This window comes from Odocoileus virginianus, chromosome 12, assembly GCF_023699985.2.
Source record: "Odocoileus virginianus isolate 20LAN1187 ecotype Illinois chromosome 12, Ovbor_1.2, whole genome shotgun sequence".
NCBI lineage: Eukaryota > Metazoa > Chordata > Mammalia > Artiodactyla > Cervidae > Odocoileus > Odocoileus virginianus.
The window spans coordinates 13,257,260-13,283,857 of NC_069685.1; the positions used below are offsets into that span (position 1 = coordinate 13,257,260).

A 26,598-nucleotide genomic window follows, 5' to 3' on the forward strand; every position below is an offset into this window, starting at 1 on the left:
ACTGAGACTGAACAGGAAAATCCGATCATAAAACCCAGAGTTACAGGAATGGAAACTACTAGTCTTGTCTTCGAGGGTATTGCTCAGGCATACCAACTGGAGGAAGGTACGATCAGCTCCTGAATCTCGTCCCCATCTCCCAGTTCAGCTGTTTCCCGCAGCCTGTCGTGCTCCTATGAGCAAACAGATGCTGAATGGATCACACCAACGGCAGCCCTGGGAAGCCTCTGGCTAGCACACAATGGCCCTCACATGGGTTGGTGCCTTCAAGTTTCAATCCAGTGTGGGGCCAACAAGCCTGAAGTTCTTGTCTGCTTAATTTGCTTTCCTTTCTGTGGTGCTGGATGGTCCCTGTTTGTGTAGCTGAAGGAGTTAATAAAAATTGTAGTTTAAGAAAGAAAAACACATAAAGAATGCTGGAAAAGGAAAAGCCATTTCTCCCCAAAAAACAGTTTCTCAAAAATCAATTTGTTGATTGTGAGTTTGCTAAAGAATCCTTAAATACTGTCACTTGAGCCTGAGTCAACCTCTGGCTATTGCAAAGTGAGGACTGAATGAAACATTTACTCTGTGAGAATTCCCACCTATTTCACATGGATGGTCAGGGAAAACTACTCTTGCGTAGCTATGTACCTCTCAAATGCAAGGAAAGTAAAAAGAAACTTAAATTATTTATCTCCTTAATTATGTAAATCAAAGAATGATAGATACAGAAAAATGCTAAAACTCTTTCCTAGTTTAATGAAGCTTTCACTAGAATGAGGCAAAGTAACAAAGTATAGTGAGTTTTTGCAAAAAGATGAATTTTTCCTCATTTCAAACATATTATGTCCAGGCAGCAAATGTTATTTCATTTAGGAAATATGGAATGTAATAGTAGACTTATTTTTAATGTTATACTCAGCAAAATAAAACAGTAACATTTCCAATTAATTCTAAAGTAACTTCTCTGATTTTCTTTTGTTTTTGTTTTATTTATTTTATTTTTGGCCATGTCTTGCAGCATGCGGAATCTCAATTCCCTGACCAGGGATTGAACCTATGCTCCCTGCAGTCAAAGCGGGGTCTTCACTGCTAGACTGCCATGGAAGTTCCACTTCTCTGACTTTCAATTTCCTTATTTATAAGGGCAATAATAATCATTACTGCTGCTGCTAAGTCACTTCAGTTGTGTCCGACTCTGTGCGACCCCATAGACGGCAGCCCACCAGGCTCCCCCGTCCCTGGGATTCTCCAGGCAAGAACACTGGAGTGGGTTGCCATTTCCTTCTCCAATGCATGAAAGTGAAAAGTGAAAGTGAAGTCGCTCAGTCGTGTCCAACTCTTAGCGACCCCACGGACTGCAGCCCACCAGGCTCCTCCACCCATGGGATTTTCCAGGCAAGAGTGCTGGAGTGGGGTGCCATTGCCTTCTCTGATAATAATCATTATGTTATTATAAATATTAATATAAATAGAGGTTTTGTGAGAATAAATAAAATAATGACTGTAAGAGTAATGTAAATGAATTTATGTATTTAAGTATTCAGTGCCAATTATCTTTATTATAATGACAACCAATTAACTGTCTACTATAAGCAAGGGAAGCAATAGAAACTTCCTAGTTGATATGATGAACAGAAATTTACTCTGTGGCATGGAATAGATTTAACTTCATTGGGAGAATAAATGCTGTCAGGCATTTTTAGTTAAAGGTCATCTGGAAAAGTTTCATGGATACTATGAATTCTGGAAACATTTTAATTTTGACTTTAGAGGCAGGAGGGGGGTGATTTTCCATTGAGAGAAACTCAAATGTAAAGATAAAGAGATAGAAATAACCGAACTTACAGTGAGGGGATGAAGAAAGATTGGTTCAGCTGAAGGGGGATGTTCAATTTCAAGAAAGATGAGAGAAAGATAAATTTCAGTACATGCATTGAAGCCAGTTGATGAACTGCAATGAAATCCAAACCCAGGCATTGGTGCTGGTCCTGAAAAAAAATAAGGGGTCATTGGCAATTCTAATGTTGGAGAGGAAAGAAGTGGCATGCAGAAACTGATGCCTATGTGCATAAGTATCACATAAGACATGGAGTCTCCTAAATTAAGAGTGTAGATGAAGAACATGTGGAGACCTCAAGGGGTCTCACCTTCAGGAGATAAGATGAAAGATATATACAGCAAAAGTGTCTCCTAAGGATCTAAGATTTAACTGACCCAGAAATACAGTGTAAGGAAAGAATTCAGAAAGATCTTCAGTTCAGTTTGTTCAGTTGGTCGTTGTATCCGACTCTTTGCGACCCTATGGATTGCAGCATGCGAGGCTTCCCCGTCCATCACCAACTCCTGGAGCTTGCTCAAACTCATGTCCATTGAGTTTGTGATACCATCCAACCATTTCATCCTCTGTTGTCCCCTTCTCCCCTTGCTTTCAATCTTTCCCAGTATCAGGGTTTTTTCCAATGAGTCGGCTCTTTGCATCAGGTGGCCAAAGTGCTAGAATTTCAGCTTCAGCATCAGTCTTTCCAATGAATATTCAGGACTGATTTCTTTTAGGATTGACTGGTTTGATCTCCTTGCACTCCAAGGGACTCTCCAGAGTCTTCTCCAACACCACAGTTCAAAAGCATCAATTCTTCAGTGCTCAGCTTTCTTTATAGTCCAACTCTCTCATCCATACATGACTACTGGTAAAACCACAGCCTTGACTAGATGGACCTTTGTTGGCAAAGTAAGGTCTCTGCTTTTTTATATGCTGTCTAGGTTGGTCATAGCTTTTCTTCTAGGAACAAGCACCTTGTAATTTCATGGCTACCATCACCATTTGCAGTGATTTTGGAGCCCAAGAAAATAAAGTGTCTCACTGTTTCCATTGTTTCCTCATCTATTTGAACAAAGTGATGGGACCAGATGCTATGATCCTAGTTTTTTAATGTTGGGTGTTAAGCCAGCTTTTTCACTCTCCTCTTTAACTTTCATCAAGAGCCTCTTTAGTTCCTCTTTGCTTCTGCCATAAGCATTGTGTCATCTTCATATCTGAGGTTATTGATATTTCTCCTGACAATCTTGATTCCAATTTGATATCTGGTTCCTCTGCCTTTTCTAGATTTACCAGCTTGAATATCTGGAAATTCTCAGTTCATGTACTGTTGAAGCCTAGCTTGGAGAATTTTGACCATTACTTTGCTAGCATGTGAGATGAGTGCAATTATGTAGTAGTCTGAACTTTCTTTGGCATTGCCTTTCTTTGGGATTGGAATGAAAGCTGAACTTTTCCAGTCCTGTGGCCACTGCTGAGTTTCCCAAATTTGCTCACATATTCCGTGTAGCACTCTCACAGCATCATCTCTTAGACCAGATTATATAAGAATTTTTTTATGTCTCTAGAACTTTCACAACCTTTTTCTAGATACAAATTCTATGTCTAGTCCTCATACACAAGCCAAACCAACAAACTCTTGATATTTCACGACTTTGGTGTTTTTTTCCAATAAATACATTCTTTGAAATAGCATTTATTTACTCAGATAAACAAATGAATATGTTAATATTGCTAGTATATTTCTTACTAGAAGAAGATTCAGAAAAAACACAATGAAAAACTACATTTTTAGTTTTCTTATCTTTTCATCTCATCGAACCCTTTAACTTTCAAGTAATGAGAAATAGCAGATACACCAGCAAAAGCTCCAAGTTGGAAGCCAGAATATCTAAGTTTCTGTCCTAGTTCTGCTACTGATTAGCTGAGAGGGAAAATCATTTAATCTCTCCATGTTAGTTTCCTCCTTTTCAAAGTTATAAGGTTAAACAAGTTAATCTCTAAAGTTTACTTTTAAATTATTGGGTTAAACAAGTTAATCTCTGAGATTTTTTTCCAGCTTTAACATTCCTTGATTTTAATTTCTTAGTCCTATGATATTGGAGTCAGCCAAGTTACCAGATAAAGACAGTCATAGAAAGAAGTACTTTGGGAAAAAAGAAATGAAGCTGTCTATAAAACTCTGGGAAACAGAGTCTGTTTTTTCTCTTTGGTATAAAATTATTTTTACTGATTGGTTTCAAGATTATTCAGGAGATGAAACCCATGGAATTGTCTATTCTCAAGAAGATAAAGTATTAAATCTCATTTGAATCTATGGAGCAAAAATGCTAAAGGAAAGAAAGAATATTTAAAATAAGATAAATATGACTTATAATCTCTCACCACTGTGAAACCTATAGAGTTCCTGTTTCCATAAATTTTGTTTAGAGAATATTTTCCCATTAAGGATTGTATACATATATGGATGAGTGTGAATATACACACACACACACACACATATATGTTACACATGTGCAGAAACTGAACCCATACCAGTGTGTGTGTGTTTGTGAAAAGGAGAAAAAGCATGACATGCACATATTATAGGCAAGAAAGTTGAATAGAATACCCTTTATTCTTTGGAGATATGAGGCCCCGTTAGTGGCCTTTACTGAATAAAGAGAAAATTATGTTCAGTAATAGGTTTCACTCTACTCAGAAATGTAAAGCTGTATTCTTGGTTTTTTAAGGAACCTCTACAACATTCTTCATGAGGGCTTCCCAGGTGGCTTAGTGGTAAGGAATTCGCCTGCCAATGAAGGGGATGCTGGGGATGCAGGTTCAATCCGTGGGTCAGGAAGATCCCTTGGTGTAGGAAATGACAACCCCACTGCAGTATTCTTGCCTGAAAAATCCCATGGACCAAGGAACCTGGTGGGCTATAGTCCGTGGACACACAATGACAGTCATAAAGAGCACAACAACATACCGTTCTGCATAGAAGCTGTAACAATTTACATTCCCACCAACAGTGTAGGAGGGTCCTTTATTCTCCACACCCTTTCCAGCATTTATTGTTTGTAGATTTTTTGATGACCCGTCCTGACTGCTGTGAGGTGATACCTCATTGCTGTTTTGATTTGCATTTCTGTAATAATTAGTGATGTTGAACATCTTTTCATGTGCTTTTTTGGCCATCCATAGGTCTTCTTTGGAGAAAAACCTATTTAGATCTTCTGCCCATATTTTTGTCTGGATTGCTTGATTTTTTGATATTGAGTGGCATAAGCCGTTTGTAAATTTTGGATGGGTTGTGCCATTTAGATTAGCACAGGTGATTCATTTGGATTCAGAGGAAATAGCTACAGGCATCTGTGGAGAAGATGGGAAAACAGATTGGGAGCCAGAACTTTCCATTCTTCAGCCACAGCACATTCAGATGTCACAGTTCATGGGCTCTCTGGGATACTGATCACCTCAGTCTCCTGGAGGTGGTTGTGCCTGGTGTCTTCAATAGGTCACCTCGGCCTCAAACAGCTCCATCTACCTGCCCTGATACACTGTACAGATATGGTTGTTTTCTGTGTCTTCCATCTGCAGGGCATTGGGAAGTACTGGTTTAGTTTATCCTTGAGAAATACAAAGGACTATCTAGAAGCCCATATTCAGAAGAGAAGCAAAAAATACCATTAAAACCAACATCCTGTTCTACCTCCTTCCTAACACCTGAACATTCTGAACATCTATGGACATCAGGTAAGTGTGCATTTGGATTAGCTCCTGGGCACCCAGTCACCAAATATTACGGAGTAAGTAGTGGGACCAGTGGCTTTCATCACTCCATTGTACAGAAACAGTAGACTCATCTCCCCAGTGTTTTTTTTTTTTTTTTTGCAAACCCACAAACAAACCCCCAAACAAAGATATCAAATAAAGCAGTCTTAGACTCTATCCTATGAGAAGTTTCCTAAGGGATTTGCACTGAGATCTTGCCTTCTTGTACTCCAAGAAAGCTGTGATCCAGAATCCACCCTCGCTTGTTCTTTGGGAGGGCTGCACGACTCATCAGCTAATAATTGGAACTCTGATAGGGAGGTGTTGGAGTAGTAGTTAGAAGGGTGAAGCTTCAAGTTGTTTTCCAGTTACAAACTAGTATCCTGAGAATGTAGGACACTTGTTAATAGTGATTGCATTACAAGAGCGCATTTTTCCATTTCTAAATCAAAAAGATTTATGAAGCTGTGTAGTCATGCCTTGTAGCTGATGTTTCTAATGAAAAATAATGTAATTTCCCAGTGCAAATCACACTGATGTGACCTAGAGACATTTCTGTTTTGTCACAACACCATTTAATTGGAACTGAAATTAGCCAGAATTACACCATGTTCCTGGCGAACAGTATGATCCAAAAATATCACCATAGTAACATGTGTATTCTATCAACAAGTCCCCTTTCATATTTTTTAAGGTCTCATTCTATCAATAATTCCTAAACACATTAAAAATTGTTTTGGAACCCTAAGCTTTTGCTCTAAGGTATTTGTAACTCAATTTAAATGGCATACTGAATTTAAAAAATATATATTTCCCTTTATTTAAGGAAACTTTTGCTTGCTCATTAGGCCAGATCAACTTTGCAGATGTCGTGAGAGCTTCCAGAGATGTTTTATATGACCAAGTGCTGAAATTCATTTTCTTTTTACTGTTTCTTTCATCACCTTCTAAGAAATTATATGTTCATTCCAAGGAGTTAGGTCTCAACTGACCATGGAAAGGTAACTTTTTAAAGTTTGCTTCTTTAAGCTATGAGAAATCATAGAGGAAACGGAAAGTTCATATTCTCAAAGAGGTTTTAGTTCTCACTTCAGCAATTGCAAGAGAAATCTATTTTGGTTATATATAGATGAAATGGTTATAATTGGCCCTTCCTAGGTTTAAAGCAGTTCATTTCCTCCCTTCATCAGCTAGGTTTGTTAAGTGTTTATAGAAGTAACAATTTGTGCAGGGATGAATTTGAAAAATGATCATTAAATGTATTAGGATGCCCCAGGTTGATGTGTGGGTGGTTAAAAGGGATGAAGGGAGGTAAATGGGAAGATGGAAGAAGGGAGGAGAGAAGAAATAATATTTTAAGGCCTTTGACTGTTACACAAATGACATTGTGTAAATAGTAATTGAATTTTAAAGGAAAAAAAGAGATCCTCCTGAAAAAAAGAGTAAGAGTTATATAATGCTGAAAAGCAGTGTTTGTGGATGAAAAACACGAGTGATGACAGAGGATGGGAAATTCTTTCAGCAAGCTATAGCTTGTGAAAATTTGAAATGCTCTCATCTAAATGGCCGATTTTTTTTTTTTTTTTTTTTGGATCTTTCTGGACTGCACCTAGCAGCAGTGGGATCTTAGTTCCCTGACCAGGGATTGAACCTGCGTCCCCTGAAGTGGAAGTGCAGAGTCTTAACCACTGGACCACTAGGAAAGTCCCTGAGTGGGCTATTGTGTGAAGATCATGTGTGAACATTTCAGCTCTTCTGTGTATGAGAACCTTCAGCTTGATGCGTGTGCTCACTTGCTCGGGTGTGTACAACTCTTTGCAATCCCATGAACGGTAGCCTGCTGGGCTCCACTGTCCATGGAATTTTCCAGGCAAGAATACTAAAGTGGGTTACTGTGCCCTCCCCTCGGGGATCTTCCCAACCCGGGGATCGAATCTCCCTCTCTTGAGTCTCCTGTATTGGCAGGCTTACCACTGCACCACCTGGGAAGCTCAGATTGATACCATTAGGAATGAAAAAAGGATTATTTTGTAGAAAGATTGCCTTTGATTCATCATGCTCAGAATATGGTAGACGAAGCAATGAACTTTTTGAAGATGTTGGCTTTATCTTTGTTTTGTCACTGTGGATAGATTAATGATCCAGAAAGCAAAACACATAAAGTCATTCGTTTTTCAGTTTGCCTTGAATTCCTTAACTGTATCGCAACGCTACACAGACATTTTCATCTAGAACAAAATGCCTCCTGAGCTCAATGGCCTCATTTGAATTATCTTCTTGTTTGTTTCTCTCTACTTGTGTTTGTTATCTTTCTGGTTGCTTGTATCTTGTTCAATTCAGTTTATAGCAATGAGGACAGTGACCCAGATTTTATTTCCTTTAGCAGAATTCTTCTTTATTCTTTGATAAACAGTCATTCATATCTCATGGGAAATTTTGACATAGAGAGACAGGACCACTTTTTGTTTAAACTATGAAAGAAGGGAGACTTTCTTTGGTAAAGCATTCATTTACTCAACAACTGTTTAGCTAATAACTATGCTATGCTAAGTATTGTGTGTGTCAGTGGATAGACATGTGTGAGCAAAGTTGGCAACATTCTGCCCACTGAGACAGATGTCAAACACAGAACAACATTTCTAATGATAAATACTCATAATGGCCATAAACTTGGGAAAGATCTAGAAATTAAGAGAATGGGACCGAATTGGAGAGTTAGGCGAGGTTGCCCTAAAATTTAATCTGATAACTGATGTTTAGGCAAAGTTGGTCAAAAAGAATAGGTGTGATGGTGGCAGGTGGAGAGGGTATGTAAGGAGGGAGAGATAGAAACTGTCCCATAAGAAATTAACAGCTGCACACGATTAAATATGAAATAGACAACCAACACGGAGAAGGCGATGGCACCCCACTCCAGTACTCTTGCCTGGAAAATCCCATGGACAGAGGAGCCTGGCAGGCTGCAGTCCATGGGGTCGCTAAGAGTCAGACACAACTGAGCGACTTCACTTTCACTTTTCACTTTCATTCATTGGAGAAGGAAATGGCAACCCACTCCAGTGTTCTCGCCTGGAGAATCCCATGGATGGCAGAGCCTGGTGGGCTGCTGTCTATGGGGTCACACAGAGTCGGACACGACTAAAGCGACTTAGCAGCAGCAGCAGCAGATAAGCAACAAGGACCTACTATAATAGCACAGGGAATTGTACTCAATATTTTGTAATAACATATATGGGGAAAGAATCTGTAAAAGAATGGATAGATGTATATGTACAACTGAATCACTTTGCTATACACCTGACACTATCACAACACTGTAAATCAACTATACATCAATGTAAAATAAAAAATTTTAATTACTATATAAAATAGATAAGCACCAGGGTCCTACTGTATAGCACTGGAAACTATATTCAACCTATATTCAGTATCTTATAATAAACTATAATGGGGAAAAATCTATAAAAGAATGTATATATGGCTTCCCAGCTGGCTCAAGTGGTAAAGAATGCACCTGCCAATGAAGGAGATGCAAGAGATGCAGGTTTCATCCCTGGGTTGAGAAGATCCCCTGAAGAAGGAAATGGCAGTACCCCAGTATTCTTGCCTGGAAAATTCCATGGACAGCAGAGCCTGGTGGGCTACAGTCCCTGGGGTTGCAAAGAATCTGACATGACTGAGTGCGGCACGCACATGTGCGCGCACACACACACACACACACGTGTGTATGCATACACCACACAAAAAAATTACTCTGGCTACTCTAGGGAAAAAATTCAAAGGAAGCATGAGTAAAGACAAGAAATCCAGGTTGAAGACTATAGTCCAAGCAAGATAGTATACTGGATTTGCTTGGAGACACAGCAGTGAAGAGAGAGAGTAAATCAACAGATTCAAGAGATGTTCTGAAGATAAATCAACAAGTCTTGAGATAATAAATGTAGGAAGAAGAAAGATCAAAGATTAAGCTCAGGTTTCGTACCGTAGTCGGCAGCCTCCCTCATGGGCCTCCATTTTCCCTACCTCCTGGTAATCACACCCCGTGTTACAGCCTTCCACACTGGGGTTGGTCTGTGTGACCAGTGCAATATGGCAGACATGCTGGCCTGTGACTGCCAAGGTGAGGTCATAAACAACACTAGCTTCTACCCTGTTCCTGCCCCCACAGGTCAGTTACTCTGGACAAAGCAGTCCTATGAAGGGGCCCAGGTGACAGGAAACGGAGGCTTCCTGCCAACAGCTATCAAGGAACTAAGGCTTCTTGCTAAGATACACATGAGAGGCATAGCTTGGAAGAGAGTCTCCCAGACCTAGTCGAGCCTTGGAATAACTGCAGACCACACCAACACCTTGCCTGCAACGTCACGACCCCAAGCCCAAATCACCAGGCTAAGCTGCTTCTGAATCCCTTACGCATAGAAACTGAGAGCCAAATCATTCTTTTAAACTGCTAACTTTTGTGGTAATGTGTTACACAGCAAAAGATAAGCAGAGCATGTGCTTAAGCGATTGGAAATACTATTTACTAAGCCGCTGAGGATGAGGGAAGGCAGAGATTGGTAGGGAAAGATCAAGAGTTACTTTTACACATACATGTATTCCTTGAAATATTCTAGAGTTGATGCCTTGCCATAAAATCAAATAAATGAATATGGAATTCAGAAATGTGATCTGAGCTAATGATACACATTTGGGAATAACATATTTATAGATGATCATTTCAGCTATAAGAATTGATGTGATCACTTAGGATAATATAATATATCCTTAGGATATATATCACTTAGGATAATATATATCCTAATATATATCCTAATATATATATATATATCCTTAGGATATATATCACTTAGGATAATATATATATCCTAATATATATATCCTTAGGATATATATCACTTAGGATAATATATATATCCTAATATATATATCCTTAGGATATATATCACTTAGGATAATATATATATCCTAATATATTTCCTAATATCACTTAGGATAATATATATCACTTAGGATAATATAATATATTAAGAGAGAAGAGGATCTAGGAATCTCAATATCTAAATATCTATATATTTACACTTGTTTTGCACCACTTTAGTTCACTTCACCTCTCACTTATTCCAGCCACTGTCATGGCGACTGGTTCCTTGCTCCCTGCTACAGGATTTGCACAGGTGCAAGCTGACACAATCTCTTACCAGCGCACACTGGATCTTCCCTGTTGTGCTGCCTGCAACACTCTCAGGAACCACACAGAACACATACACGTGTAACCTGAAAGTCAAGAGCACCTATTGCCCACAGGATCACCAACAGGAGATCAGGAGGTGATGGATAAAAGCTTCCCCATTACATCCCCAAGTAGTTCCGAGGTGCCTTTTATAAAGTTCCTCAAAAGCTTCTGCAAGATCTAGTATTTATTTCCCAAAGTGGTGCCCAGCTCATTTTGGCACCAGCTTCCCTTGTTTTCCTTTTGCACTCAATCCGTGTCTCAAACTTGCTCCTTAAGATTGCTGCCCAAATAAACTATCTGCCTGCAAGCTTTCATCTCTTTTCAGGGAAACTCTGGCTAGAATGGTTTGGTAGGAAAGGATCCACTAAACCAGCTCAGTAGATGTTAAAGGAGAAGCCAAAATAGTAGAAGAAAACCTGAAAATGAGCATTATGACTTCTAAGAGAAAATCAGAGGTCAACGGTGTGAAATGGTACTTAGAGAGCTAGTCACAAGACTTCACAGGAATAGTGAAGAAATTTGCACAACACTTTCTTTTTCATCAAATGTTCACATCACCAGACCTTCCAAGCAGTCTTATGAGGCTGGCAAATTGACATTATTTTTCTCGAGGTCCAGGTAGGATGAACACATCCAGAACAGTGAAGTGAGATGGGTCCAAGCCCATACAATAAGGCTCCACATGTTTTAACTCTAGTTCATTTACTTCACCAACAATTGCTTATCCCATGGTTATTGGAAGTCAGCTTCACTGAGTATGAGTAAACCCGATGATTTATACTCAGTGAAGCTGATTTCCATTAACCATGGGATAAGCAATTGTTTGTGAAGTAAATGAACTAGAGTTAAAACACGTGGACCCAATCATTGATAGGGGCTTTTCTGGTTGCTCAGATTGTAAAGATCTCCAGGGTCAGAAAGATCCCCTGGAGAAGGGATAGGCTACCCACTCCAGTATTCTTGGGCTTCCCTGGTGTCTCAGATGGTAAAGAATCTGCCTGCAATGCGGGAGACCTGGGTTCAGTCCCTGGCTTGGGAAGATGCCCTGGAGGAAGACATGGTAATCCACTCCAGTATTCTTGCCTGGAGAATCCCAGAGACAGAGGAGCCTGGCGGGGTACAATCCATGGGGCTACAAAGAGTCAGACATAACTGAGCTACTAACACTAATCATTTATAAGAATTTAATTGCAGACAGACACAAGTAATATACAATAGTTTAATTCTAGAATTTTTCTGAGAAATTTTATATTGTAGAATATTGGATATTTTTTAAAAGGGCTTAATTCTGACAAATAAACAAAGTTTTACAAACTGCAACTATTTTATAGCCACTAAAATGTCACCTAATAAAAGTGATAAGGAAGCAAAAGGAAACACTTTCAGATTCTTACTAAAGACTCAGGCCCTGTCGACCTGATAATTACTGTGAAACTCCATTATTTGAGAAAATCTCCAGGCCAAGGAAACAGGTGGGATAACTTGAAACTTTCAGTTCAGTTCAGTTCAGTCGCTCAGTCGTGTCCAACTCTTTGCAACCCCATGAATCGCAGCACGCCAGGCCTCCCTGTCCATCACAAACTCCCTGACTTTACTCAAACTCATGTCCATCGAGTCAGTGATGCCATCCAGCCATCTCATCCTCTGTTGTCCCCTTCTCCTCCTGCCCCCAATCCCTCCCAGCATCAGGGTCTTTTCCAATGAGTCAGCTCTTCACATGAGGTGGCCAAAGTATTGGAGTTTCAGGTTCAGCATCACTCCTTCCAATGAACACCCAGGACTGATCTCCTTTGGATGGACTGGTTGAATCTCCTTGCAGTCCAAAGGACTCTCAGGAGTCTTCTCCAACACCACAGTTGAAAAGCATCAATTCTTCGGTGCTCTGCTTTCTTCACAGTCCAACTCTCACATCCATACATGACCACTGGAAAAACCATAGCCTTGACTAAACGGACCTTTGTTGGTAAAGTAATGTCTCTGCTTTTTTTTTTTTTTTAATTATTTTTTAATGTCTCTGGTTTTTAATATGCTATCTAGGTTGGTCATAACTTTCCTTCCAAGGAGTAAGCATCTTTTAATTTCATGGCTACAGTCACCATCTGCAGTGATTTTGGAGCCCCCAAAAATAAAGTCTGACACTGTTTCCACTGTCTCCCCATCTATTTCCCATGAAGTGATGGGACCAGATGCCATGATCTTAGTTTTCTGAATGTTGTTTTTTTTTCATTTATTTTTATTAGTTGGAGGCTAATTACTTTACAATATTGTAGTGGTTTTTGTCATACATTGACATGAATTAGCCATGGATTTACATGTATTCCCTATCCCGGTCCCCCCTCCCACCTCCCTCTCCACCCCATCCCTCTGGGTCTTCCCAGTGCACCAGGCCCGAGCACTTGTCTCATGCATCCAACCTGGGCTGGTGATCTGTTTCACCCTAGATAATATACATGTTTCGATGCTGTTCACTTGAAACATCCCACCCTCACCTTCTCCCACAGAGTCCAAAAGTCTGTTCTATACATCTATGTCTCTTTTTCTGTTTTGTATATAGGGTTATCGTTACCATCTTTCTAAATTCCATGTATATGTGTTAGTATACTATAATGGTCTTTATCTTTCTGGCTTACTTCACTCGGTATAATGGGCTCCAGTTTCATCCATCTCATTAGAACTGATTCAAATGAATTCTTTTTAATGGTTGAGTAATATCCCATGGTGTATATGTACCACAGTTTCCTTATCCACTCGTCTGCTGATGGGCATCTAGGTTGCTTCCATGTCCTGGCTATTGAATGTTGAGTTTTAAGCCAACTTCTTCACTCTCCTCTTTCACTTTCATCAAGAGGCTTTTTAGTTCCTCTTCACTTTCTGCCATAAGGGTGATGTCATCTGCATATCTGAGGTTATTGATATTTCTCCCAGCAATCTTAATTCCAGCTTGTGCTTCTTCCAGCCCAGAGTTTCTCATGATGTACTCTGCATAGAAGTTAAATAAGCAGGGTGACAATATACAGCCTTGACAGACTCCTTTTCCTATTTGGAACCAGTCTGTTGTTCCATGTCCAGTTCTAACTGTTGCTTCCTGACCTGCATATAGGTTTCTCAAGAGGCAGGTCAGGTGGTCTGGTATTCCCATCTCTTGAAGAATTTTTCACAGTTTATTGTGATCCACACAGTCAAAGGCTTTGGCATAATCAATAAAGCAGAAATAGATGTTTTTCTGGAACTCTCTTGCTTTTTCAATGATCCGGCAGATGTTAGCAATTTGATCTCTGGTTCCTCTGCCTTTTCTAAAACCAGCTTGAACATCTGGAAGTTCACGGTTCACGTATTATTGAAGCCTGGCTTGGAGAATTTTGAGCATTACTTTACTAGCGTGTGAGATGAATGCAATTGTGAAGTTGTTTGAGCATTCTTTGGGTTTGCCTTTGTCCCTTAAATATTTGGAGCAAAATTTCAACTCCAAAGAATACATGCTCTTGGTGATCATTTTGAAAAGAACAACATATTCAAGTTCCCCAAATTACTAATAACATTTGGAATATGCTTGATGGTCTTACCTTTTCTTTCCCTGGCTACATTCCAAGGCAACCTGTGTGGACTGTGGTGATTATTTTTTTAATAGTTAAAAGACTAGAATAAAACATACACTTGGATTGTTGTTGCTATTTAGTCACTAAATTGTGTCCAACTATTTTGCAATCCCATGGATTAGCTCTGTCCATGGGATGTCCCAGGCAGGAATACCAGAGTAGGTTGCCATTTCCTTCTACAGGGGATTTTCCTAACCCAGGAATTGAATCTGTGTATCGTGTGTTACAGGAAGATTCTTTAGCTCTGAGCCACCAGGGAAGTCTGATGCCTAAATGCAATTGAGGAAAAAATGTCAAGATAATTCTCCAAACCAGTAAAAATTGTGACTGTGGTTAAGAATTAGTCCTGGGATTTTTCCATCCTTTTGAATTTCAACACTCAGAAATAGAATCCATGTATTTCAAATCTGCCATAGTTCGTGGATGAAAGACAGGATTTCATAAATCTGTGTTTATTAACTTCATTGTGTTTAAATGCAAAACTTTCCAGACACATAAACACCCAAAGACATGTTTTTTGGCGCTGGCGGTTGACGTGTGCTGCTCTTTCTCCTCCTTTTTGTAGCCCTGATGACTGTCTTTCAGTGAGTCTCTGATAGAGAAAAGCTGTATCTCTTGGGGTATTACCCTTGCCAGATAGTCTAATAAATAATTAGGAATCAAAGATGGTGAGCAGGAATGTTTTATTTACACTGTTTTGAAGAATACTTTGTGCATCAACTGAGCAATTCTTTCTGAGCATTTCTGATAGCTTGCACTTGATTTTAAGGCAGAGTCTTGCATACAGGGTATAGTAGCTGAGGGCCGGCCCAACACCTGGTTCTCTTCTGAGTGGTCAAGGTGCCCTAGGCTAAAGGCATGCTGTAGTTAACAGGGCTCTGCGTTGAGTGGGCTTTCAGTTACTGCTTTCTGAAGACTACCTATTCTGCCTTTCTCAGCTTGCAGGTGCAAAATTTCCAACTGAGTTCTAGTCATAAGATATGACTTTATACCTTGCTCTGGTTTCAAACCAATCAAAAACTCTATTCATTCTCCCCAGGTACTCTACATTTGGCTCAGTTGTGAAGGAGATCTGAAAACCCTTTCAAACATAGTTCCTGACTTAAAAAACAATCTACAATCCAATTTTGGGAGAAAAGGCTTTTTTTTTTTTCTTATCTTGCACCATTTTTAATTACATCATAAATGCTTATTATTTGACCTATTAATTAAGAAAAAGCTTAAGCTTTGGAGAAATATATAAATTTCCACCCAAGAGAAAAAGACTTGAATAAAGCACAGAGCAATAGAATTGCTATACTTCTATGTACATTGTATTGATATTAATAGTAATTGCTTAAGCTTACTAAGCAGTTTTTATGGACTCTGTGCTAAGTGCTTTACATACTGTATCTCATTTCATCTTCATATCAACTCTCTGACTGTCTGAGATAGGTTTTGTTATTGTCCCCATTGCGTAGGTGAGTAACTCAGACTCCTAGGAACAATTCTGCCTAAAGTCATTCCATTGATAAACAAAGATCAAAGAATCTAAGCTTCTCAAACTCTTCTGCCCATACCCTCAGCTACTGGAGGAGAGAGAACAACAGGGCAGAGGAAGAAGGTGCTGGGTCCTAGGTAAGCAAAATCAGAAGAGCTTTCATGTCCAAAACTCAAAGTCAAAACTCATCATTGGGATGGGAGAGGCAAGGACAGGGCCAGGCCCATGTGAATCAACACCCAATTCTGAGTTGTTGGGGAAGCCCCAATGGCCCAAGATGTAAAGAATTTGCCTGCAATGCAGGAGACCCAGGTTTGATCCCTGGGTCGAGAAGATCCCCTGGAGAAGGAAATGGCAACCCACCCCAGTATTCTTGCCTGAAAAATCCTATAGACAAAGGAGACTAATGGGCTACAGTCCTTGGGGTCACAAAGAGTCAGGCATGACTGAGCATGAACAAGTACATACGTACATCTGAGTTGTTAGGTTAAAAAGACTTAACTCCTGAGGAGGCAATACAGTAAGTCCCCTATATATGAACCAGTTCTCTTCCAAGAGTTCGTTCTTAAGTCCAGTTTTTTCACGAGTCTAACAAACTTAGCCTGGGTACCCAACTAACACAATCAACTATATAGTGTTGTACTGTAATTGTTTTATACTACTTTCACACAAATAATACATAAAAAACAAACACAAAAGACAAAGAAAACATTTTTAATCTTGCAGTACAGTAATCTCACAGATACGTGAACTAATTGACACAACTGGAAGTGTGAACACATGTTCACATCTCTGAAAGTTTGCAACTTGAAGGTTCGTATGCAGGGGACTTACTGTATTGAGCCTGTCAGAGGAATCATTTGGCCGTAAATGTGTGGAAAGGAAGGAGAGAGCGTCCAGGAGGAGGCCAGGTCTGACTCACTGAGCCATCTTCTCAGGATGCTGAGGCTCTAGAAGCAACAGGCTAGTGTGAGCCTGGTATTACTATTATTACCACAAGAACCTAAAGACTGAATATCCTCCCGATGAAATTGAGAGTTGTTGTAATCCTACATGGTGACCATTTGAGGTCAGGACTCTACCTCTCTCAGCTGTGGAGCAGGTATAAAATGTATTCCATGCAAAAAAAAAAAAAAAAAGATGAAGTGGAGGCTTTTCATATGTGGTGTGAGCTCCTTTTCATAACTGAAGGTTCCTTAGGACAGGAGATGGGCTTCCCTTGTGGCTCAGCTGGTAAAGAATCTGCCTGCAATGTGGGAGACCTGGATTCGATCCCTGGAGAAGGGAAAGGCTACTCACTCCAGCATTCTGGCCTGGAGAATCCCAGGGACTGTATAGTCCATGGGGTCACAAAGCGTCAGACACGACTGAGCGACTTTCACTTTAGGATAGGAGATAGGCTTTTCAAGGCTCAGTGAAAGCGAACCATCTTTGCAAACTGCTCTGAAGGAAATCACACTGAGAATCAAGGATCTCGGACCTATTGCCCCGCTTTATTACCATTGCCTGAGTAGATAAAAAACTTGCCTGGCTGTGTCTTGTATTGCATTAGAGGCTAGCTGAAAGATTAAATTTTCTTTTTACATTGCCATCTCTCTTACCACTAAACTTTCTTTCTGAAAGCTATAGCTGGCTTTGCAAGGTAATGCTTCCATCATTCTGAGGTTTTCCCTTATTACATAATGCAAAATCAGTCAGATCATTTAGACTAATGCATTTAAGCCACTAATCCAAGTGATGCTCCTCTGAGCATGTTCAGGGTTTTAGGAGTTACTGGTTCATTGCAAGGAATTATGTTTTTCTGTCCTGTGCTTGCTTGTAGAATGTACTTCAGAAATGCCAAGACAGGTGGGGTCCACAGAGAAAGCCTTCCTGAATGCTAAAAATACCAGGTGGGAGCTAGAGAGTCAGAAGTGCTTATCTGTGGGTGGCACTGACAGTGGAAGCCCTTTCATCAAACACAGCCAGATTTACTGCTACATTCGGAAAGACACGAGAGAAGAAAGAAAGAGTCCGGGCCTGGGAGTCAAGGGATACGCAGACCATTCCTAGCCTACTGACTCAGTATTTGACTGGTGACAAGTGGCTTAGCTGTACTCAGATTCCTCAACTCTAAAAGTCAGATGAAAATAGCCATTAACATATTTCCGTGCCTTGGACATCCTGTCTAATAAGTGAGTCTCTTTCTGACCTAAAGAAGTGAAGTGACTTGTGCAAGGACAAAAGCTCCTTAACGCCCCAGGGGGAGGGCTTCCAGGGCTCTGTGTCCTGGATGGTCACCATAGCACTGCTGCCAGCCCCGCTTGGGAGACAAGTTTTTAAAGCAGTTTAAGTTTGCTTTTGCTGAGTATTCAACTCAGCATTTCACGAAGTTATAGACCAATGTTTCTTTTTAAGGCAAATGTTAAAAATATATAAATAAGCAGCTTGCAAGTAAGCTTTGTAAACTTGAATTTCATCTTTGTTTAGAAGCTGACTCAGACTGGATTTTATTCAAACTCCTGTTCTAGCTCCAAAGAAAAATGGCTCCCAAATGTTAGCCTCTCAACACTGGTGCTTCACACTTGCCAAAAGGGCCTGGTATTTCAAAGATCCATTCAGCTCTGAAGCAAAGAGCAGTGCCCCACATATACGAAAGCTCACGTTCAATTCTCAAAGACCATTTGTCTATTTTTTTGTAGTTCTATTTGTTAGCCCAAATTGTCTAAGGTTTAAGTATGCAGCCATCGATATATATGTATTTGCACCAAAGAATCTATCTTTAGTATCTTTAGACTAGGTACACTTTCTCCTTGCTGCTGATATAGAGTCTAGCAGGCCTCATTTCCCCAAGAGTCTAGTATTGTCTACATCAACAGTCAAGAAATCCACTTTTCCTCTGGGTAATCTCTACAAGCTGGCAGACATCTCTTCGGCCACTTTGGTGTCTACACTGGTTGCCTTGCCGTTTACCCTGATGTTGTACTGAGTCCAATCAGCAGCCCTCAATATGTTTATTCCTTCACTCTTTGAGCCAGTGCTTAGCCATCTCTTGAATAAATGTTAGGCTCATAGGTACATGCCATTGGTACTGACCCACCAGCTACATGCTTCAGGTTTTCCATTTTTCTGTTTTTTTTTTTAATTGTTTACAATGAATATGGTTGACTGTATCTACTCCCCATTTCTTCCTCCATGACAGTCTTACTTGTCTCCAGCTATTCACCCCTATGTCATGAAGCCAAGATCTTCCAGGAAGCTAACCCCTTTTCTCACCCCTGCCAGCCCAGTTTCAAGAATGGGAGTGATTAATAGATTCAAATTCTCCAGTTGCCATAACCAACTCAGAAATAGACATGGGCATAAAGTACAAACATTACAGGCCAATGAATAGCTCAGAAATCAAGAATGAATTAGCTACCCAACTGCTAACAACATCTGTTTTGATCAATATTCACATTTTATTTTTCTAGAGAAGCTTTTTTTCCTGACTTGAAAGATCCTAAGAAAAAAACCTCTACATGTTGTTCTTAACCTGTCAAAGAGGTTTTATGGAGAGTTCAAAGAATTTAGATCCTTAGATAGCTCACTTTGCCCAAATAGGTTTATATCTCTGATCTGTGTAGTGAAGAGGATGAAAAGCTGAACTATATTTGGGTTACATGTGTTATGAGATCAGCAGGAAAGTTTTCACCATCGACTCTGATATACCTTAAACTGTAGGAATTCCTATATCTTAGACTTGCTGGAATATTCCTAGGATATTAGGCTAAAGAAAGAGAGACAAATTATACCCATAGAAAGAGGCCATTCCAAACAGGAATGGTGGTATTATTTAGCAAAATTATAAGAGAAGTATGTATTTTTATGTATTTGTTTTGTTTTGTTGCAGTTTTGGTGGAATAACATTTAAATGTTAAACACATAAAAGAAAATTCCATTCAATAATATTAACTGGTTCCCGCCACTCACAGTATTTCCCTTATCCCTCTGGCCCTCCACCCGTTCTCGTAGTTAGGTTTATCTGTAAGACTTTCTACCTCAGGGAAGTACTGCAACAACAAAAGGCAGAGTGTTCTTTCTGCCTTTCTGGCTTTTGAGTTTCAAAACATTCAGCCTGTCGGTGAATGGAAAGGACTCATAGCGTGGATAAAATATTTTGAAGAAGACATCATGAGTCAGAGCAAATATTCCTCATCCCCTATTTCTCACCCCACCCTGGGCCTCAGACTAATGACAAACAAAGTCCTCAGGCTGAAAAGGAGAAATGAACATGAGAGATAAGCTATGAGAACAAAATTAGATGGCTTTCAAACATGGTTCCAAAATCCTTTGAAATTTCTCCCATTGAGAGGTAGAGGTCTATGTTCCCTCTCCTTGAATCTGTGTGGCTCTCTGGTTTCTTTCAGCAATAGGGTATGTCAGGAGTGACCTCTGTGACTCTTAAGGCCGGGCCCTAAGTGGTAATGCAGTTCAGGCCTTCCCTGACGGTCCAGTGGTTAAGACTCTGTCCTTCCAATGCAAGGAATGTGGGTTTGATACCTGGTCAGAGAACTAGGCTCCCACATGTCATGTGGTATAGCCCAAAATAAACTAATTAATTAAAAAAAAAACACAGTAGGAATTTTAAAAAGGCAATGCAGCTTCTATCTTATTTTCTAGAACACTGGCTTTTGGTGCCAGAAACTGCCAACGCTGAGACAGCTATGCTGTGGGGAAGCCAGGCCACACAGCGAGGTAAGAGTATGGAAGCTCCAGTCAGCCATCCTCATTTTCAAGCCATTCCAGTCCAGGCTCCGGACATGAGTCAATGAGTCTTTAGCTGATTTCAGTCCAAAGCCATTGGGTCTCCCCAGTTGAAGACTAGACCACATGGAGCAGTACCTACTATGCCCTGTCTGAATTCTTGACCCACCAAACTCAGTGAGATAATAAAAAGTGGTTGAAGCTGCTACATTTTAAGCTGATTTTTTTTTCGAAGCAATAGTGATTGGAAGAGAGGAGATTTCTTCCCTGTCTCTGAGCAACTTCTCACAGAAGATAAACCTCCTGGGTCTGTCTGAAGAATCTGGCTTTTGCGGTGATGTGACTATAGTCACTTGCAATTACTCTGCAGATACAATGCATCTTCACAATTACTTTGGTCTCTTTTTAGAGGAATATCAAGAGCAAAGCCTCAAAATCAGTAAGGACTAATCCTCAGTTTCAGTGTCTTCATCTAGTGGTGGTTGGAATTATGGCACACAGTAATTTTATACAAGCTCTAAGGCTTTTGGCTAACTTAAACAGAGCTAACTGATGCTGGGAAAGAATGAAAGCAGGAGGAGAAGGGGACAACAGAGGACGAGATGATTGGATGGCATCACCGACTCAATGGACATGAGTTTGAGCAAGCTCCGGGAGATGGTGAAGGACAGGGAAGCCTGGAGTGCGGCAGTCCATGGGGTCGCAAAGAGTTGGACACAACTGAGCGACTGAACACAACAATATGCCCAGGAGTGAGATTTCTGTGCTGCATGTTAAATCGCTTCAGTTGTGTCCGACTCTTTGCAACTCCATGGACTGTCGTCCGCCAGGCTCTCTGTCTATGGGATTCTCCAGGCCAGAATACTAGAGTGGGTTGCAATTTTCTTCTCCAGGGGATCTTCCTGAGCCAGGGATTGAACCTATGTCTCTTACGTCTCCTGCATTGTCACGCAGGTTCTTTACCACTAGCACCATCTGGGAAGACCCCCAAGAGATTGCTTAGCCCTGTCCAAATTGCCAACACACAGTACAGTGTTTGTCCCAAGCCACTAATTATGATGCTGTTATATGTATGAAAAACTGGCATAGTTGACTAACTGCTCTAACAAACAGTTAGTGCATCTTAGTGACTTAACACAATGAAGTTTACTGTTTGCTTGAGTCATCGTCCAGTGTAGGTTTCTGGTGATGGGAAGAACCACTGCTTTACTCAGCTGCTCAGGAACCCAAGCTCCCGTTTTCTCATGATCCCCGTCTCTCTGTTAGGTCCTTTGCATCTTCTCCATGTATGTGACAGATGAGACAGAGAGAGATGAGGGAATCATATGAGGAATATATTTATAGAGTAGGCCTGAAAGGGGCACATAACACTTTTACTTTCATTCTGTTGGCCAGAACATGGTAACGGAGACTGGAAAGTGCAGTCTAGTCGTGCACCCTGACAAAAGAGGAGAAGACAAATAACGGTTAGGATATAATGGTCACTGCCCCAGGCATAAATGCTCTATTTCACTTTTTATGTTTCTCAGTGCCTAGCATGCTATCTGGCTTATAATAAATGCTTCATAAATGCTCATGAAATGAATGAATGAATGAATAAAATAGATGGTGATGCTGTAGTGCTTCATTTAGTTTAAGAGCTGAGAATCACTCATGGAAGGAACATTTGTCTCATCCAGACTCATCTTCCTCTAAATCTTTGAATTCATTTTTAACTTTACAATAGACCACTCGTCATTTTAAAACCCAAGGATGAAATGGATATTGATGTTTTACTGTGGCTAGTTTCCTAATACTGAGATGATGACAAGCTTTTGTTTGTCCTGAAATTTGTAAACATATCAAATTTAAAAGAACAAATTGAAAGTATACTTAAAGTTAAGTCTCTGATTCCCCACGACTTTATATATATATATATGCATATCATTATTTAGCCTATTCAATCAAGTTACCAATAACATAAGCACTTTTACATTAAATATGTTACAAATAGCCTGGTTTAAAAATTGACACAATATAACTTATAGTGCAATACAGGATACCATATAAGCATCAAGAACTGAAAAGTCAGAGAGATTTAGATCCTAGTATTCATTCTGTTATGAATCATTTAAATTTCTTTTTCTTGAATCCCTTGAGTCCCTACCAGTTGTAAAATTCTGGAATTCTTTTGTTCTCTATCAAAAAACATAGAGGCATCCTTCATTTTTCTCTACTAGTCAAATCAAATAAATATAGAGCAAGCTTCTTCAATCAAGCTCCAAAGAATTTGGAGCTTTATGTTTTATTTTACACTGAGAAATGGGGATGTGAGTAAATAGACTATAAGGTATAATTTCTGAACACAAGGAATTCAGGTAGAGAAGATTAAACAGGCTCTAGGCAGCATTGGTGCACTTACTCAACCGTAGGGTAAGGCAGGAAGGGACAACTGGCAGCCTTTGTTCATTCTTTCTGTCATCTTCAGTGTCCATCAATTACTACTCACCTGTGAGTGCGTTTTTAGGCTGGTTCTTTCCATGCATTCTATTTTGAAAAAACACCCTCAGAGGGTTTGTGTTCATCATTACCACTTTGAACTGAGGATTTTTAAATGATCAAGTCCACCATTGTGGGAAGGGAAGAATGTTTTCATTTGGAAGAGTCTGCTTTGCAGGTTAGAATTCTATAGACCCTGAGAGCAAGAAGAAGATCCTGGACACCAAAATAATGGTGCCAGGATTCCCATTTCCCAAGCAAATTCAGCAGTAAGGACCCCTGCAGCAAGTAGAAGGATCGCACAGGTCACAGGCAAGCTAACTGGGCAAGGGGAAGGCTGAAAACAGAGACCGTCCTCTTGGAGGGTGTGGGGAAATTAACAAGATGGTGCCAGTCAGGCTCTCCTGCCGCACACTCTCACACCCTCTTACCCCATGTTCTGTAAACAATGATTGCATGGTTGTATAACGGCTGAGATCACTTATAGCGCTGAGTGTGTGTGTCATGAGGTCCTTGCTTGGTCACGGGCTACTTGTGCAATAGGTCTGTATGAGTTTTGCCATGAAAGCCCTGGCTGCTGCTGCCTTGGGGCTATGTTGGGGTGGCATCATGGTTATGTTGTGTGAGATTATGTTATGGTCATGCTGTGGTTGCTGCTATAGCTGTTGCATCAGCCAGGAGAGAGGCTGTGTTACAGCTGCCATGCCAGCCAGGAGAGAAGAAATGTTGTCTTCACTTCCTATGGCTCCTTGAGTCTCCTTCCAGCTTCTTAGCTCATGCCTTGCCTACCCTGGGTTCAGCGAATAGTGCAAGAAGTATGGCACTGTGAGCAGGATCAGCAACATAGTTGGGAATAAAGCATCATGAAACGGAGACCAGAAAAGAAACCGAGTGGGTGGGGTTGGTTAAACTCATTCACTGTCCATCAGTGCATATTCTAGATGTTTCTTCTTCAGTGTTGCCCTTAAACTATGTCACGGTACACGCAGCTTAATTTTTGGCCTGATCAATTCAGTGGAAAGCAAGTAACCCAGTTAACTCAGGGAGAAGAATCATTTACAGCAGGGATATGTGGTTTGCATAAAGTATTTACCTTTGGTTGGCCACACTGATGTGGTTATAAACAGTGACAATCTACCTCTGAAACATTTGCCATTAGGAACTCTTTTGACCAGTATCACTCTGAAATTAGAGTCCTGCCTCCTAGCTGCTCAATTCCTTTTCAAAAGAATGCTATGGAGCAGATTAACGACACATTGTTCTTCTGTAATTCTCTGGTTACTCTAACAGAGTCAGGGTAAATTGGAAGGGAAGAAATGCAAACCAGCCTGAGGCTGCACTGCCCAATTTGATCAAAATGCAACGCAACCATCGTGGGTTCGAGTTTGGTGGTCCAAAACGTTGGAATGTTTCAAAGACATCTCAAATGCGATGCCAGTGTTGTTTTATTTGGTTTGGGGTTTGCTATCCCTTTATGTTAAACAGGAGTTTGGAAAAGTCACACAGAAGACTCACTGTCTATTTTCATGGATGCCTACACACTAAGAAGCCAGTGTTACTGATAAAGGAAAACATCAAACATACTGAACAAAGTCTCCACTCACTTACCTCATGAACTTAGAGGAAGCTAAGGATGAATCAAATCTGATCTTTATTTAGCATCCTACCTCCCAGCAACAAGTCTCTCAAAGCAACTGGATTCTGAGTCTTGGAACGGTACATAAATCGATATTCACCTGGATCTCCCTGCTGTGACCCATGTAAGACCCTTGGATGAATAACATCACCCAGATCTTCTTAAGAAAGATACTGGAACTATCCACTGTCTTTGAACCCTGGAGAAATATGAATATTACCCTCTAATCCAGGTTTGGAGGAGAGAAGGTTAAATTCAGAATCCATAGCGGCCAGTGATATGTAAGTGATGCACCAAAACATATTCATCTAAAGTACTATTTTTCAAAGTTTTATTTTGTTTGTTTAGCCCAGATAGCAAAATATGGTGTTGTCAGTCAAGACAGACTTCAAACTGCCTGGGCCCGTTAGAAACGTTTCATTAATAACATGTGTTTACCATTGAGAGGAGTAGAGTTTGTGTGCTAAGATTTTGTTTGTCAGTCATTCACTGGAACCCCACTGTTAATAGCATACAATGGTTTGTGGTTATGCCACAATTTAACCCAGGTTTAAAAATACAAACCAGAGCCTTGGTGGTCTAGAAGGAACGGGAGTGAGGGAAGATATTGGCTCAACCTGCTTTGTGGGCTGGTGGCTTGGAATGCTTTACAAACTAATCAAATTTATTGACTATGATCCTAAGGACAAAAAAAGTCACATGTTGGGGTGTGCATCCTGGCTTGACGGCAGTTTGGTGAGGTTCTGAATGTCTGAAGGGGGATACAAGGCAACTCTTTGGCATTCCTTTCCCCAAAGACAAATGAGAAACAGATATAACAGAATATGAGAGGGTTTTTTTTTTTTTTTTCCAGCAGTCTAATAAGAAAAAGAGATTTTCCCCTACAGTTTTAATTCAACTGTATGTTAAAGATCAATCAACAGAATTAATACTGACCTAGGTTGAAGAGGCAATGAAATTTCTATTAATTCAGTAGTTAGAGCAGCAAATACTCTAAATGTAGCACAGGGAAAATAACTGATTTTATATGTGTTATCAGTTTACCTCCATAGGGCTGGCTGTAGGTTCATTGGGATCAAACAGTGCTCAATCTAGATGTACTTAGAGCAGATATAGAACCTGAGGGGGTATATTTACACTTTGCACAGATCTATGTGTAAAATATCCATTTAAAATGCAACAAAACATAGTTATCTACAGTAATGGGTAGAAAATAGCTTTGTGTTTAATGAGCCACCTCAGTGATGCAGAAAGATACTAAACCATGAAGAGTTGTTATATGATGTGTTTATGAAATCTCATAGTCATGGAAATAACACCATGACCCTCAACATTTGTGAAATCTTATATCACATGTGCTTAAAACCAATTTTCCAGTTGCTTGCAACGTATCCTTTTAAAAATATTTGCATTTCAAAATAAAACAAGATCACATTGAGAGAAAACTTAACCCATAAAAAATGAGAGGAGGCAGTCTTAAGTTATCTGTTTACACATTCCTAGAGGAAAGATTTGGTATTTAAAAACATTTTAATGTTTTGAGTTTGTTTTCCTTCCTTTTTATCACTTTATCTTAGGCAAAAGAAATCTAGAGAGAAAGGGTTACAACTAAAAGATCCATTTTCCAAGTTCTAGGTACATAGAAAATAAAGAAGAGATGACTTTAAGCTGACACTTTACAGTTTCAAAAATCAAAGTCCACAAGTATACATTGTGTGTGGACTTCACATGCAGCAATGTGCTAGGAATCATGAAGGCTGGTAAAGATGAATAAAACTGGATCTATTGTTGAGTCGCTGACTATCTAACCAAATACACTTACATTTAAAGGTGGCTCTTGTGGTAAAGGACCCACTTGCTAATGCAGGAGACTGAAGAGGCATGGGTTCG

General features: G+C 40.0%; 1 long non-coding RNA gene across 1 annotated transcript; it reads right to left on the reverse strand.

The window, feature by feature from the left end:
* Window positions 1–259: 259 nt before the first annotated feature.
* On the reverse strand, window positions 260–9,623 carry LOC139037687 (uncharacterized). Its single transcript, XR_011490519.1, has 3 exons — window positions 9,540–9,623; window positions 1,831–1,973; window positions 260–363 (listed from the first exon to the last, which is right to left on the reverse strand). It is a non-coding gene; the product is annotated as an uncharacterized lncRNA (long non-coding RNA).
* Window positions 9,624–26,598: the final 16,975 nt, after the last annotated feature.